Source organism: Apis dorsata, unplaced genomic scaffold (genome assembly GCF_000469605.1).
Source record: "Apis dorsata unplaced genomic scaffold, Apis dorsata 1.3 scaffold_527, whole genome shotgun sequence".
In the NCBI taxonomy this organism is placed as follows: Eukaryota; Metazoa; Arthropoda; class Insecta; order Hymenoptera; family Apidae; genus Apis; species Apis dorsata.
This window is the reverse complement of record NW_006263750.1, coordinates 883,988-899,927: the sequence shown is the minus strand read 5'-3', so window position 1 is coordinate 899,927 and position 15,940 is coordinate 883,988. Positions and strand designations below refer to the sequence as shown.

The 15,940-nt window shown below is 42.6% G+C and overlaps 2 long non-coding RNA genes across 4 annotated transcripts in view; one reads left to right on the top strand and one right to left on the bottom strand.

The window, feature by feature from the left end:
- LOC116186254 overlaps positions 1-15,940 on the bottom strand; it is a 441,761-nt gene that overhangs the window by 242,226 nt on the left and 183,595 nt on the right. The gene's annotated exons all lie outside the window — the stretch shown is intronic.
- The window catches only part of LOC116186256, a 22,856-nt gene continuing 20,854 nt past the window's right edge, over positions 13,939-15,940 (top strand). The window contains exon 1 of the long non-coding RNA XR_004151215.1: positions 13,939-14,308. This is a non-coding gene — a long non-coding RNA (uncharacterized LOC116186256). The remainder of the gene's footprint in view (positions 14,309-15,940) is intronic.

Genomic DNA, 15,940 nt, shown 5'->3' with positions numbered 1-15,940 from the left:
AAATTCGTTTTCTTTTTTTTTTTTTTTTTAAGGGAATGATGAAACGTTAAACCGATCGTTAAATTGTACAAGGAAGGAAGAAGTGGCCCGGGGCCATTGTTTCTCTTCTTTTTTTTTTTTTTTTGATAAATATATTTTACGATTCATTAACGATGAATAATATTCCGCGTCAAATATTCGCATATCATTCACTTGGATGAATTGCTCTGTCAAACATCTGTATTGGAAACGTGTGTACATGCATTAGCCTCGATTCAACAATCTGTTTAAACGAGAATAAGTAAATATTGGGAAATTGGTGAACATTGAATGCGCTTGGTACATAGCAACGGTAATAGTTACCGATAAGAAACACGTCAAGGTACAATGAAAACAAATTACAAAAGCCAAAATGGAGTTTTTTCGATAAACAATTCTCCATCGTGTCATTTCATTTAACAGAGATTTCCATTTAACATCATAACGATTTATCTTCTTTATTGTAATAACTACTCTCCCTAAGCATCACCCTTAGTTCTAAATAAACGCAACAAGCGTGAAAAAACGGGCGAGAACGCGGTTGAAAATCATCGATCACGCGGATATTTTATATCCATCGATGGCCCTCGCCTGTGACATTAAACCGCGATCGCGTTATTCAGATTGCACTTAATATGTTTACCAAATTAGCCGAGATTATATCAGCCACTTGCGCGTGCATAATATCCGCCGCTCGCGGTATGCGCCCCACGTATGCATCACACTGACGCTCTTACACCGCGAATACGCACACGGTCGGTTTCGTACACTGTTTCTCTCACTCTGATGCGCGCACACAGGGATGGGAATACAACGCTCGTGTACAACGCGCCACCGTGAATACGTATGTACCCTACCCGCGCAGAAATCGGTGACGATTCGAGCCGATCAATTGATACGTGTAGCAGAATCGATACCCGCGTAGAACTCGGTCCAAGGTATCGCGAAACGTGACCTAATACTCCGATACCGCGCTACCGTCGGAGTTTACCGGGTTGCTGATACCGCTAATTAATTCGTCGACGCGCAGGGGAAGGACGAGGGGAAGGATCGACGAAGCTCGCTAATTCGCGAGATTATAACTTCTACGTGTCGGATGGATGGGTTGGAGAGGTCGTGTTCGATATCGCGCCCCCGATGAGAAACGTGACTTCGCGGACGGCAAACTACGCCCACTCATCTCGACGCAACGATTACGAAACCTTGTCCCTGTGATATCGCTCTTATTCCTTCGTTCGTGTATCGCGTACGCGTCGGTCACGTGTCGCTTCGATCGACTTGGACCCATCGGGTGAAGGGTGTTTGACTCGTGCTTACCTCGTAACGGAGGTGCCACGTTCCAGTATCGAACAATTCCGCGCTTTATAAACATTCATTCGTGGAACGAAGTTATATATATATGTGTTCATATCATTTATTGAAACGATCGAGTCTGTTACACGTCGATCAAACTCTGTTCCTTTCGAATACGCGCGCCAACAGGCAGGAACGATGCACGAGTACCCTCCAAATTGAACCGTTTCATCGGCAAGAATTGATAACGCGTAATTTCCATAGGTGAAAGAGGGAAGAAGAGAGAGAGTCGATCGAAGAACCCGAAACGTGACTCAATGGCTCGATACCAAGGGTTCGCCCCGATGCTCTGATACCAGCAATTAATTCGTCAACGTGCCTCGTAGCTATGGGACGTAGCTTGTGGAAGCGAATCGTTATTTTCGTTGGCGAGTCGCTTCGTTAATCTTTAAGGCCAGAACCGTGCCTTAAATCTATCTCCTCATCCTTTCTTCTTTCTTTCCTTTTCTTTTCTTTCTTTCTTTTTTTTTTTTTGTTTCAATAGCCGAATAGCCGCTCCCCGCGAAACACGTCGACTGGCCAGAAAAGCGTGTAATTAACCGGCGATCAGGCCGCACTTCTTTCGTGGCAGGAAGTCATTATCCCCCGTCAATTCGCTTACTGCATAGGGTAACGTTCAATTATGCTAATCCGTGAGGGGTGTAAATATAATCGTTCCACCACTCGAGTCCGCGAATTACCGCCGAATCCGTACAAGATCCTCGAACGCCGCCCCTTCTTCCTCCCCCTCATCCCATTCGTTGCGCCCGCCACTTTTGTTTTCCCGCTCGTTCGTCCATCTCTACGTACCACGATAAACACGGTGCGAAGGCACATCTGCCATCCTCGGCCATCGAGACACGATTAAGACGTCGTCGATCGTGCCAAGTAATGCGCGGCTGTCGATCCGATCCTTAACGATCCTCATGATGAATGGGTTTCGTTTCCTTCTTGTTTCGCAAGATTTTTACCAATCGATCACGTTGGTAATTTTATATCACGGTTATCATCGCGGTTTTGAGTTTTTTTTGTTTTTGTTTTTTTTTTAAATAATAGAACGCGAGAGTTTCGTTCGAGAGTTTCGTTCGTGTTTTTTTTTTTTTATTTTTATTTTTAAATGCGATTTAACAACGGTTTAATAAATAACAGGAAACGAACCTGTCCGTTGGAACAATTGAAAATAGCCAATACATTGCAAAAGGCGAGTACCGCTCAATAGCCCTTACCCATGCACGAGTCCGTTCGATAAGCTAGAAACGGTCGCGTTTGAAAAAAAAAAAAAGAAGGAAAAAAAAAAGGAAAGAAAAAAAAAAGGAAAAAAAAAAAAAGAAGGAAAAAAAAAAGGAAAGAAAAAAAAAAGGAAAAACATTTATTTAGCTTACAATGGGCGCACTTACATCAGTCAAGGGAAATGACATGAAGGAGCGCGCATACAAAAGGCTGGAGACAAAGGTGGCTTGGAAACACAATGCCGGTAATCGTTCTTGATCGCTGATAGAACGAAGGCGACAGACCGAGAGCCGAGCAATATAACCTCCGCCAAGGGTAAGTAATAAACTCTCGAGAAGAAATACCATTGATAATGGCGGAACGAAGGGCGCAATGGAAACTCTCGAGGCAATCCTCGCTCTTTCTTTTTTCCTTTCTGATCTCAAACAAAAGTCTTTTCTATCGTCGATCGCAACCTCCGCGATGAGAAAGCATCGAATGTGCTATTCTTGTCGACAAATTCGCGCCATTTCCTGTTACGATACAAACTACATAGCTGAAATTGTTATTTCACGGACGATTCTTCTTTCAAATTATATAGAAATAATAGAAATAATTTCTTTTCTTTTAGGGGAAAAAAGAAGGAATATCAGAAGTACAACAACGATAATTTGACGACAATGATATAAGGAAAAAGTATTTCGATATCTTATATCTTATTACTCGACGATTTGTTTCAGGACAGACCGGAAGGAATATGTATTCGCGATTGGTGGATAAAGTGGCGGAGAGAAAAACGAAGGAGGCCGAGCACGCGTCGTGGCAGTCTTCAAAAGAGACGGCTAAGCGCAATCTGTTACGAATCGCCATCCCGAGATCGATTATTCTTCCAGAACGGAATCAAGAGTGGCTGCGCGAATCGAGCTATATATCCGGCTCTCGATCCAACCCATTGAGAACATATCTCACGTCATACTAGAGTGCCTCTAAAAGTCTCGTGGTCTTCTTAAACTCCTCTCTCTTCCCGCTTTCGTTTCACCGGCAGAAAATAATTTGGCATTAAGCCGAACGGCCATTCGATTCGTGGAGTACCGTTTCTTTTGTACCGTTGATCGGCTCCTGCTTTTTTTCCTTCCCCTGTTTCCGCCCCCCTTCCCCCAATCTTAAAGAGCGAAGATGAAGAATTCTTCGAAAAGGATCGAGGATCCTGATAACTGGAATTTTTTCCCTCCCTCCATCCTCTATGACAAATCATCGCGAACGTCTTGGACTTCTTCCAAGATCTTCCGTATACCAACCACCACCCCCTTTATGCCTTTGCACGCTCGCCACCGGAGCCTCATTAGAGTTCGATCAATTTTTTCGCCCAATTAGAGAAATCTCGTGAAAATTCTCGTGACGAGCATACATCGTCCATGTAATTTACGTAAGATACACGGATACGATTCATTTGTCCTTTTTTATCATCTCGAAGAGAGATATGCGAAGAATGTGAGTGGAGACGATCGAAAATTGATCAGGCATGTTGCAACGCCTGTTATAATACGTAAGAATAAAATTGCTTTCCATTGCCAGAAACCTTATCTCATAAAATGGGCGAAATTATTAATAATTTAATAATGTTCTCCGGCAAATTTAATTTCGCAATGACTTCTCCCAAAATTACTTTCCTCGCACGTTCTAGACTCAATCGCGAGACAACCCCCGAAGCGACAATCGAACAGGTTTCTGATTTGATTTTACACGACGTACGAAGCCTATATATATATGGGAAGAAGGAACAAGGATAAAGGAAGAAATTACCTTTCGGCCGAAATTACAGCGAGAAGTATGTGCTCGCGTGCAAACGAGGCGCTAATGGCCGACGCGGCAGGGTCCAGAAGACGAGCGAATGAAAGGAGTAATCACCGTTATTGTGCTCGCACGATGAATATAAATCAATTAACCCACGAAGAGAGGGGTAATTAAATTTCACGCTAGAAAAGAGAACATATTGTATAACGGTCTACCGAATATCGGAGGGGGATGCTTGCTTGCGGATGTTAATTAAACTATATTACGCGACGAGAAAACGAAATATTGCTCGCCTAATACGAGCAAAAGAATCGTTGTTGGACATTCCAGCTCCCTTTTCACGAAGGAAATATATATTTCTATTCCGTTGGAAACATCGATATTAACAAGCAGACGCGAAAATATGTGCGCCTAATATAATTTACATCCCTTTCGGCTCCCCATTTATCGTCGGTGGAAAGCGTTTTCCCTAACGACCAAATTGCGTCTCGCTGGGAAAATGAATTTCGAAGAATTTCCACGTGAATGAGAAGCGCACGATATTCAATCTCTCTTTGTCTCCCTCTCTCCTTTAATCATCCCTTTCAAGAAAACGACGACGCGAATCTTCGACGCATGTTTCACGATTAATTTGAGATCAAGTATCTCGTTTCTCGATACGTAACGGATACGAACAGGAAAATTTTCAATTAACGAAACACTCTTTATATATTTAAAACCGTGGAAAAACCCTTTAAAAACACTTGTGCGCGATCGCAACGAGGCGTGTCGAAAGCGCGGCAAAAGAACCGGCGCGAAATCTGTCCCTGTTAACGTTAATCCTGCGCGGAATTCAATTTGTATCCAGCGCCGCAGAAAATTGGTCCACTTGGTAATCGGGTTCTCCATTCGTTTCATCTTGCCCCGGCGCGGTTCGTTCGGCTCGCGTCCATCATCGTTTGCCCCGATACGCCGTCTATCGTCTAGGAGAGAAGGCGAGAGAAGGGGGCGGGCGCGATGATTACGGCGGGGCAAGGAAAGAGATAGGGCCACGGTTAATCGATCCGAAAGTAGATATCTCCGCGAAAGATAGCTCGAGTCTCGGGTAGAATGGGATCGTTCCCCGTATAGGCAGAGGCGTATAATAATCCATTAGTCCGATGGGCTAAATTGAGGGGCGCTTTGGGGGTGTCTACGAGAGCGAGAGAAAGAGAGAAAGAGAAAAAGAGAGAGAGAAAGAGAGAGAGTTAAAGGGGTGAGATGAAGCAGTGGCGGAGGATACGAAAGGGTGGCAAGCTTCTGTGAGGAGAAACGACGAGGGTTTGGGGAAAGAGTTGGCTGAGTTTGAAGTTGAGTAGTGGCAGGTGGAGATCGTTTCCTCTTTCTCTTTTCCTTTCTTTCTTCTTTTTTCCTCTCCCTTTCTTCTCTCCTTCGTTCTTCTTCGCTTGTTCTATCTTTCTCTCTCTCTCTCTCTCTGTATATATATATTTCGCGTTAGTACATACTCACGGTATATGCGCACACGATATGCCTATCAAGAGAGAACATATCCCGTTCCCATCGGGCCAGACAATTAATTTACGAGTCAGAGACTCTGCGGTCCATTCCTGTATACGTCCATTTAAGATTGATTAAGAGTCCTACGAATCTAGGTTTCCCTCGTAGTTCGTTCGGGGCATCGATCTTCCGGTTCGCATCTTCCGCTGGAAAACAGAGGATCCATCCCCCTTGCCCTACATCCTCCACCGTTAATTAACTACTCGTTCCCGTAATGAACGAAATCGCGTCTAAGGAACATCGTAACTGGAACGCGGACCGTGGAAAGTTTCCACGATGAACGAGTAACCTCCGCTCCGCCGTTGTCCCTTGCGAATAAGCGTGAAACTTGATAATTGGACGCTCCATAACTCGATTTCCTTTAAATACGAAATATCAAGAGAGAAAAAAAAAAAAAAAAAAAAAAAATAGGAAGAAAAATACGAAACGGAACAATTCGCTCGGTCTCTCCTTTTTTTTCCTCGGTTGTGCGTGCGTACCCTTTTTCTTCTTCTTCTTTTTTTTCTTTTTTTTTTTTTTCCTAGAAAATTTTCGCAGAGCGAGAAGGATTCCACAGTTAAAGGATTCTGGGACAGTAGTTGGCGACGAGCGAAGTTGGCGACAGCGTTGCAACGTTAACGGGCTCGCCGCGGAACGCACGTACACGCCCTTATGCGCACGTACACCACGATTGCAATGGCACGCGTGTACCATCGTTACGTCTATAGACGCGAGATCTGGGTTACGGAGTGCTCGTTTCGCGGCATTATCCGCCCGGTTGTCCGGTCACGTATCTCTCGCGACTGAACAGGTTAAAGGTGGCTCGCATGCAGCGGAAGGGTAATTTCGGGCTCCGCTCACACCTGCGGAAAACAGCGCAACGCAACGGGGACATCATTATCCACCTTATAATTACGAAGCATAATTGCGAGGGAAAATCGCGGACATCCTCGCATTCTGCCTTCTAACGCACTTCTAATTATTTTGGCTTTCCGTGAAAAATTCGATAGTTCCTTCCAGTTTTGTCTGGACTTTTTAAACGCTCTGTTCGGAATTTTTCCGGATATTTTGATCGCTCTCGATTCGTAGAATTGAATATTTCTTATAAACTTGTAAAAGGACTCGATCCGAGTTCTTGGATTGGATTTTTAATTCGATCACGATTTATATTGGTTAGGTTAAGAATGTTTTTAATAATATTCGCGATTCTTAAGAACGCGAGATAAAAATTTAGGAAGCACGAATTTGACGAGTTTCGGAACGCTTGGTTAAAGCGGCATTCCGACGATTTAACCCTATGCTCCGATCCATTTCTCGCGAACGATGAATCATTCCCCGGCATATTACGCGTAAACGCCCTAACATCGCCCGAAGCGGGATAACTTTTCGCGGGCGGAAAAGAACGCGGGATGCTTCCTGACGCGACACTTCGATCGGAAATGGCGCGGAAGGAAAAGGGTGAGCGAGCTTTACGACCTCCTCTCACCCCGTATTTTCGCCATAGAGACAGAGCCTTCCTCCTTGTGATTCATGGACATATCGTTCGAATCATAGAGCCCGGAAGGTTTGCCGCGCAGAAGGGGGAAACAACCGCTTCTTTTTTTTTTTTTTTTTTTTTCTCTCCAACCCTTCGTGGGCGCGGCGAGGAGAAAATAAAGTACGGTTAGCGTGCATCCTACGTGGCGTGCAGACAGTAGTTGAGCCGTTATTAAAAACTAGCGCCGCTGATTAGATGAACTAATTTCTTCTGTGCACGTGAAATTTTTAAAATCCACCGACCATTTTCGCGTGTTCGCGCCACTTGCCAAAGGATGTACACGTCACACGTGCCAACCCTTTGTGAACGACTCGTGCGGCACCCTCTTTGACGCATCCTGCTCCTCTCCTCCTTTCTTCCTCTCTCTCCTGGATCGCCACTTGTTTCTTTTGCTACAGCGGCCATATTCTTTTTTTTTTTTTTTTTACGGCGCTAATTTGTTTAGCTACTTCGGCAACGATATCTCGTAAAACGACGCTCTTTATTTTCGTTCGTAAAACATCCGGCCATCGTGCGTCCGTCGAAACCGTTCCTCGCCTCTTCTCGCCCTTCTTTTTCTCCCTTTCCACCCCACCGGTGAACCAAGCCTCCCTCGCCTGTCGATGCCAAATTACCGTTGACGGGGGGTGAGGGCTCGCGTCGAACGAAATCACCTCGTCCGTGCGACACCCGGTTTCGAGGAAACGATTGAACGGTCGTTGCATTTGCAACGACGTCGGCCTTCTTACGGTTTCGGGGAAATTCGATTTGAAGGGGGGTTCGACAAACGAACCGAGTACGATACGATACCTTCTCGATGATCGAACGAGGGGAATAATTTTCCAAGAGGACGTACACGGGTGACGAACAAACGAGGGAAATTATCGTAATTTTTTATCTTCAAGTTTTCTTTTTTTTTCCTTTTTTTTTTTTTTTCTCTCTAATCGCCGACTGCCTCCGCCAACGTATATATTAGGGAGAAATTGCGCGTGGAGAGGGAGGAGCGTATATATACGCGATAACGCCGTTAAATCTTCTTGGCGGGCGAGACGTAAAAGGTTGCATTTCTCTCTTCATCGGTGAATAATAACGGCGTAACCAGCGGGCGGTGCCTCGGAGGGCGTTAAATACAGGTGGAGGAGCAATCGCGTATCGCGAAAACGTGGCGTTGGCCGTGGCCGCTATCAACCACTGCCACCCGTGGCGGTTTGCTGCGAAAGAAGGAAGATAAATTTCACGAACGAAAAAAAAAAAAAAAAAATAAAAAAGGAAAAAGGAAAAGAAAAAGGAAAAAAATAGAAGACGAAAGGAAAACCGCCGTCGGGGCCGGTGGTTAAAATACATCGGTCTTTCGCCCTATCCCCGTCTTCCTCGCAACTCCCCCCTCCCTCCCTCCGATTTACTCCGTAAATCGTCGCTACGGGTATACTTCACGCTCGGCGAAAATTATCGTACACCCGTAATTTCGGTGAAAGGTATGCGCCAATCTTTTCACGGTAACGAGGAAAATTGTTGGAGAGAGGAGTAATAATAACGAATAATAAGATTCGCGGATTTCTGTTCACAGGGAATTTCGATCTCAAGCTCTTACGGCCCTTCGTTTTGTTTAGAAAACAATTATCATGTGTTCATTAATATCGCGTTAATCTTTCGTTCGATGTTAAATAGATGAATAGATGAAAATTTATTCTTTTTTGCTAAAATGAATTGAACGAATCAAAAGAATGGTATTATATCGCGCGAAAAACCGATGATTTCTGCCACAAAATTTAAAATACCGTACTAAATAACAAAAAGTCTTTTTACGAAGTTTTATTTTTCAAAGTACAATCCTACAATCCTACAATCCTATATAAAAAATTCAACAGAATTTTTTTTTTTTCAAATTCAAATTTCGTTCCTTGTTTTTCTTTTTTCCGTTTTTTAATCGTTCATACAAAATATCAAACCAGAAACAACAAATGTAATCTGCATAAAGAAAAAAAAAAAAAAAAATAAAAAATAAGCATCCCGTACTTTTCCCAAAAATTTTCCACAATTCGTATCCACAACTCGCAACAAAAGCAAGAAGCAACATCTCTCATTTGCGAGCTACGTTCGCAAATTCGATTATTCGCACGGTGCTAAAATATCGAAAACGATTCAATGGAAGCATCCACGCGCATTCGGACCATTCGAACAATCAGGCTATCGTGCGACATCAATCTCTCCTTCGGGACAATACATCGTATAACTTGTCTTGCATAAAAGCTCGCATAAAATTCGTATATATTAAGCGAAGTCGCATTAATATTTAATGGGTGGCGGCGTGTTGTGCTTGCTTTTTTCTTTTTTTTTTAACCGCGTTATCTACGCGTAAACACGGTGAAATATGGGCCTGTGGAAGGGTGACTCGCACGCTCCTTATTCTCGCGGATAACCGGCACGTTTTATGGCGATGCGTCGGCGGCGACCACTTAAGAAATGGCCTTACCGTACGCTCGAACGCGGACGCGGTGAAAGGATGTTTTAATTTACAGGCTGCCGCTAATGCGCCGGGTGTCGCGAAGATCAAGCTCGTTCATTAACATGCAATCGTTGCCCGCCGAGAATAAATTTCGCCTCGATCCTCTACGAACCGATTGTTTATTACGGCGGAATTCAATTTTCCAAAGCTCACCGCGATTACCTTTCCTCCCCCCGCCTTTGAATAGAAATTGATTCATCAAACTTGCAAAGTCGCAGGATATCGGTTTTTTATATATATATTATTAATCTCGTTTCCCGTGCTATTAGTATACGAGGTTAACTGAGTGGTAAATTGGGAATAAGTGTTACGCGACTATGGAATGAATTATTCCTTTGTATCTTAATTCGTTTACGAGATCTCGTAAATATTCAGAAGAGTATATATATATAGTTAATTTGTAAGTTATACGATTCCATTTGAATGCGAATATTTTTATATACGAACATTTTTTATATATTTAACTTTCAATTTGGATTATAGATGATTAGATGATAATAATAACTAGGATATTTAATAAGTCTCCTTTTAAACGAAGATCAAAGAAATCGAGAATGATAATGGAAAGGGGTGGAAAGATGATATTTTCGAAAGGTTGCGGCCAGAAACCTTGCCGACATCTGCCTTGTCGTCATCTGGTCAATGCACCGTTGCATAAGGAATCGAAATTAACTTACAACTGGCTAAATTCCTGAAAACGGAGGAGAACGGTGAGGCTGGTGAGGGTGAAATAGGATTCGAAATAGGATTCGGGGAGAGGTGTCGGTGCATTATAGAGGAGAACTTCGTCGAATCGTTATTGAGCTTTCTTCTAGACTTTCGTCTCGGAATCGTCGACTACCATTTTCTTTAACTTCCACGGGATCGTGCACTTCCCTTTCTTCGACCTAAGGGAAACTTTCTTAATTCATGCTTCCTCACCCGTCCGCGTCAAGACGCCAATCCTCGTGAGAGCCTTCCATCCCTCTTGCTCCATCCTCCAATCGTCAAATTTTTGCCTACTCCCGAGGTGAAACCGCGTGAAACATCTCTGAACAAATTAATTTTAATTTCTGAATGAAAATTAACGAAACTTTTCTTCATCGACGGATTATCACGAAAGTATATGAGACGTATTAAAAAGAATTTTATTTCCTAGGAAGATCCTCATAAAGTTATGACCGATTCAAGGTGTGTCCGTTTTTAAAAGAAGAAGAAGAAGAAGAAGAAGCCATGCATCTTCCGCTTAATAGAGCCAGAGTGTTTCCAACGTAGCTCCCTTCGATCAATTTATTACACTCACTCAAGCCCGTTACGACGTTCTCGTTTTGCACGTTTTGGATCGGTCGCAGCTCGCTTCCTCGCCGGCTGTTCGTTGACCGCGTTCACCGGTTACCGCACCTGATCGCCGATTTATTTCCATTCCCCTTTCCCCATCGTCCGCGGATTCTGATTTCTTTGTTCGAAGAAAGCCAAGTCGAGCAAAGTCCACCAACGCCTTCCGAACACAGCGTTTCATAATTCCAGAAAGAATCGAGGAAACGGAATTACTTTCCTCTCTCGATCGATCCTTCGGAGGAATCATTCGAACGATGGTCGTATTTTAATTTCGACACCCTCCAAGCATTTGCATCGATTCTTAAAAGAAAAAAAAAACGATTCGAATCAAAACGGTGATTTGATTCCACGATTAATTCCACGTTTTCATCATTCGTATCATCAATTCGTATTCTTCTTTATTCTTCGCCTATTCGTCTATTCGCGAAACTTCCCTATTTTCTTCTCTTCTCTCACTCACGTTCAACTACACACTCATACCCACGCTCGTGATACGTATATCATCCAGGAGAAGGTGGAGAGACCGGTCCACGATTATGATGCGGTGGTAGTTTGAAGTTGGCGTAATAACAGGCCTCGAACGCGTGCTCCACCGATGAGAATACGCCGCAGGGCTAGAAACGTCGATTCCTCCGCTTCGATTAGTAGTTACCGGCCCTAGACCGTCGACCATCCACCTCGAGATAGTTTCAGTTATCGTCTATAAAGTGCTAACGCCCGATCCTACGCTCGTTCCACGGATCGAGTTCTCGTTACGCCGCACGCACGATCACGCTTACCTTTATTATATCCGAGCAGAAGAGGATCCTCTTCCTCGATCACCTTGATCGCAAAAAACCTCGAGCTCGTGTAATTACCGCGTAAATCTACCCGATTTGCATATACCATCGGTCCATTAACGACATTTTCTCACGTCTTTCGTTATTTCACGTGTATTCGGAATCCGAGAAGAAGGTTCGATCAATCCTTTAACCATTCTTTAATAGTTTTCTTGTTCTCCGCCGTTATTTATTATATTACGAATTTTCAAACGAAATTTCAAAATTAAAAAATTACGCAATATAATTTCTAATTGGATAGCATTAACGACATTTTTTCATGCATTTTGTTATTTCACGTGTATTTGGAATCCGAGAAGAAGGTTCGATCAATGCTTTAACCATTCTTTAATAATTTTCTTGTTCTTCGCCGTTATTTATTATATTACGAATTTTGTTCAAAATGTAAAAAATTATGCAATATAATTTCTAATTGGATAGCATTAACGACATTTTCTCACGCGTTTCGTTATTTCACGTGTATTCGGAATCCGAGAAGAAGGTTCGATCAATTCTTTAACCATCCTTTAACAATTTTCTTGTTCTCCGGTGATCGCCATTACGAATTTTATTCAAAATATGAAAAATTACGCGATATAATTTCTAATTGAACAGTATTAACGATATTTTTTCACGCGTTTCGTTATTTCACGTGTATTCGGAATCCGAGAAGGAGGATCGATCAATTCTTTAACCATTCTTTAATAGTTTTCTTGTTCTCCGCCGTTATTTATTATATTACGAATTTTATTCAAAATGTGAAAAATTACGCGATATACAATTTCTAATTGAACAGTATTAACGACATTTTTTCACGCGTTTCGTTATTTCACGTGTATTCGGAATCCGAGAAGAAGGATCAATGCTTTAACCATTCTTTAATAGTTTTCTTGTTTTCCGCAGTTATTTATTATATTATGAATTTTTTAAAATGTAAAAAATTACGCAATATAATTTCTAATTGGATAGCATTAACAATATTTTCTCACGCGTTTCGTTATTTCACGTGTATTCGAAATCCGAGGACAGCTCGATCAATCTTTTAACCATCCTTTAACAATTTTTTTGTTCTCCGGTGATCGTCATTACGAATTTTGTTCAAAATGTGAAAAATTACGCGATATATAATTTCTAATTAAACAGCATTAACGATATTTTTTCACGCGTTTCGTTATTTCACGTGTATTCGGAATCCGAGAAGGAGGATCGATCAATGCTTTAATCATCCTTTAATAGTTTTCTTGTTCTCCGCCGTTATTTATTATATTACGAATTTTGTTCAAAATGTTATAAAAAATTACGCAATATAATTTCTAATTGGATAGCATTAACGATATTTTCTCACGCGTTTCGTTATTTCACGTGTATTCGGAATCCGAGAAGGAAGTTCGATCAATCCTTTAACCATCCTTTAACAATTTTTTTGTTCTCCGGTGATCGCCATTACGAATTTTGTTCAAAATGTGAAAAATTACGCGATATACAATTTCTAATTAAACAGCATTAACGATATTTTTTCACGCATTTTGTTATTTTATGGAATCCGAGAAAAAGGACAGCTCGATCAATCCTTTAACCATTTTTTAATCGAACCTCCAGGAAGCTTTTTAATATACTCGATAATGATTTTTTTCGGTGATCGCCGTTACGAATTTTGTTCGAAAAGAAAATATGAAAAATAACGCGATACACAATTTCTTTTGGAAAAGAAACGTTCCGTATATAAATAAACGCAATTATTATAACGCAATTATTACGACGCACAGTGTTTGAAAAATTATCAATAGTAACGTTCCTTTGTCTTATCGCTTCTTTCTTTCGTCGAACGAATATAAACAAACACTCGCGCGTACATGCGTTACACGTATCCCCTCTTACCGTATAAACATTCACCTTCGAGTTACGTACTCTCGTCAGTATACAGAACGATTTTGGACTTCGCAGTTAACGCATTTTACGCAGTTCTCTGTAACTCTGTGTTCGAATAGAAAATCGATATCAGAAGAAGTTTGCTCGATTCTTGTGCCTCGAACGTGTTAATCCATCCGAATGGATCGATCGAGAAGTGCATACCATTGCTTGGAACGACGCTCCGCTCGAAACGGACCTTGGAGGAATTTGCAGCACGGGGGGATCGGCCGTTACATTCCGCGACCACGTTTCAGATTCAACGGATGGAGGAGCGTATAAAAGGAGGATGGTCGATTCGATGGATAAACGGATCAAATCTACGCATAAACGGAGAGTCGAAACGGTAGTAGGCCCAAGATAAATTTACGAAAGGTAAGCGAGAGAGAGCCATCACGTAAAACGTCAAACGGTTACGAGGGCCCACCGCGGTTTTATGACGGTTTATGGCCACCTCGGCCGAGATTTCGCGCGATGGGAATACGAGTGGTATTACGGAGTGTCGTTACGTTATGCCGTTGCTTCTTCGGGGTGGAATATGAGCGTGGCTTCTGAACATCAAAGCTAAGGTTGCGTTTGTGTTTGCATAAACGTATAGTAGGGTATTAAGAGTATTCGCGATGAACATTTTGGTAACGGTAAGGAAGGACGATGGTTGTTTGAGCGAAGATAGATTATGTGCTCGAAAGGATCACAGTAATATCTAAAACCGTTACGATGTGCGTGGTAAACTTTTGTGAATTATTTTATTCGCTGTGCGAGTAAAATAACGTAATAGCGAATTAATATAGCAAATGTATGATAATGTTCAGATGTAATAATAAAAAATTGTGAAATAAATCTTGAATTTTAATATCGTAAGATATTAAAATAGGTATTGAAACTGTCGATACATATGTAATAGATTTTAAGTTGTAAAGATAATCTTAACTTTTCCAATACTTTTAGAAACGGAATATGAAACTTCGAAAGTTGATGGACAAAGTTTAATTTGACAAAACGTTAGGAACGAATCAGTCATCGGATTTCAAAGATTCGCGATAATCGCGGCTTTTAACTCGTGAAAATAAAAAAAAGAACCGAGAGAAAAGGGAGGACGAGAGGGAAAACAGCCGCAACGAGATTCGTTGGTTATCTAGGAACTTGTTACGCCGGCCATGCGCGCCGGAAATCCCACTCTCGTTTCGCAAATAACACGGGGGGAAAGGGGCGGAAGTGGACAAAACCAGAGATTGTTTGCGCGCCTCCCCTGTAAAACGGCCGTTTTTTCCCTCGAGTGAAAAGCGCCGGAGAATTACAAGTCGAAACCGCTTAACCCGCTCGATGTCGGTTAAGGTCGACAAAGTGACATTGTCTCGCGAGAAATAGTAGGATGGTAGCCACGAGAGATGAATGAATCGTTCCCTCGTCTCTCTCACTCTCTCTCTTCTCGCGTTACCTTTTATCTTTTACGTACCCGAAGGAGTGGAGAAACGACAACAACGAAAGGAAAAGGAAAGGTAACCGAGAAAATCTTCTTCTTGGTTCGTTTCGAAATGACTGGTTTGCTCGGTTGCACGGACGTCGAGCGCCTCGAAAGCTGAAGAAGGGAAGAAGGAGGGAACGAGCAAGAGAGGAGATCGGAAAGCTGGAGTGACGTCCCTTGAGACGCGCTCGGTAAAAAGGAACACGCGTACAGTGGCGAACAATCGTGGGACGAAGGGAGGGAAGAAGAAAGAGGCGTTGGAAAACGGCGGTGAACGGAGGAGAAGGAAGACGTGGACACGATTCAATGGCGCCTTCAAGTTTTTCCGGTTTTTCCTCGAGGGGGGAGGAGGAATAATTGGGGCCGGAAAGGTATTGACCCGGGAGAAGAGAGGCAAGAGAGCGTAACCAGCGCGCCGGAAAGGAACGGGAACGGGTCGAGGGTATTGGGGGTATTTGCAGCTGGTGTTTTCACGCCGCGAAAACGAAAGGCAATCCTTAATGACTCTGACCCAAATAGAATCAACTCTGCGGTGATGAAAT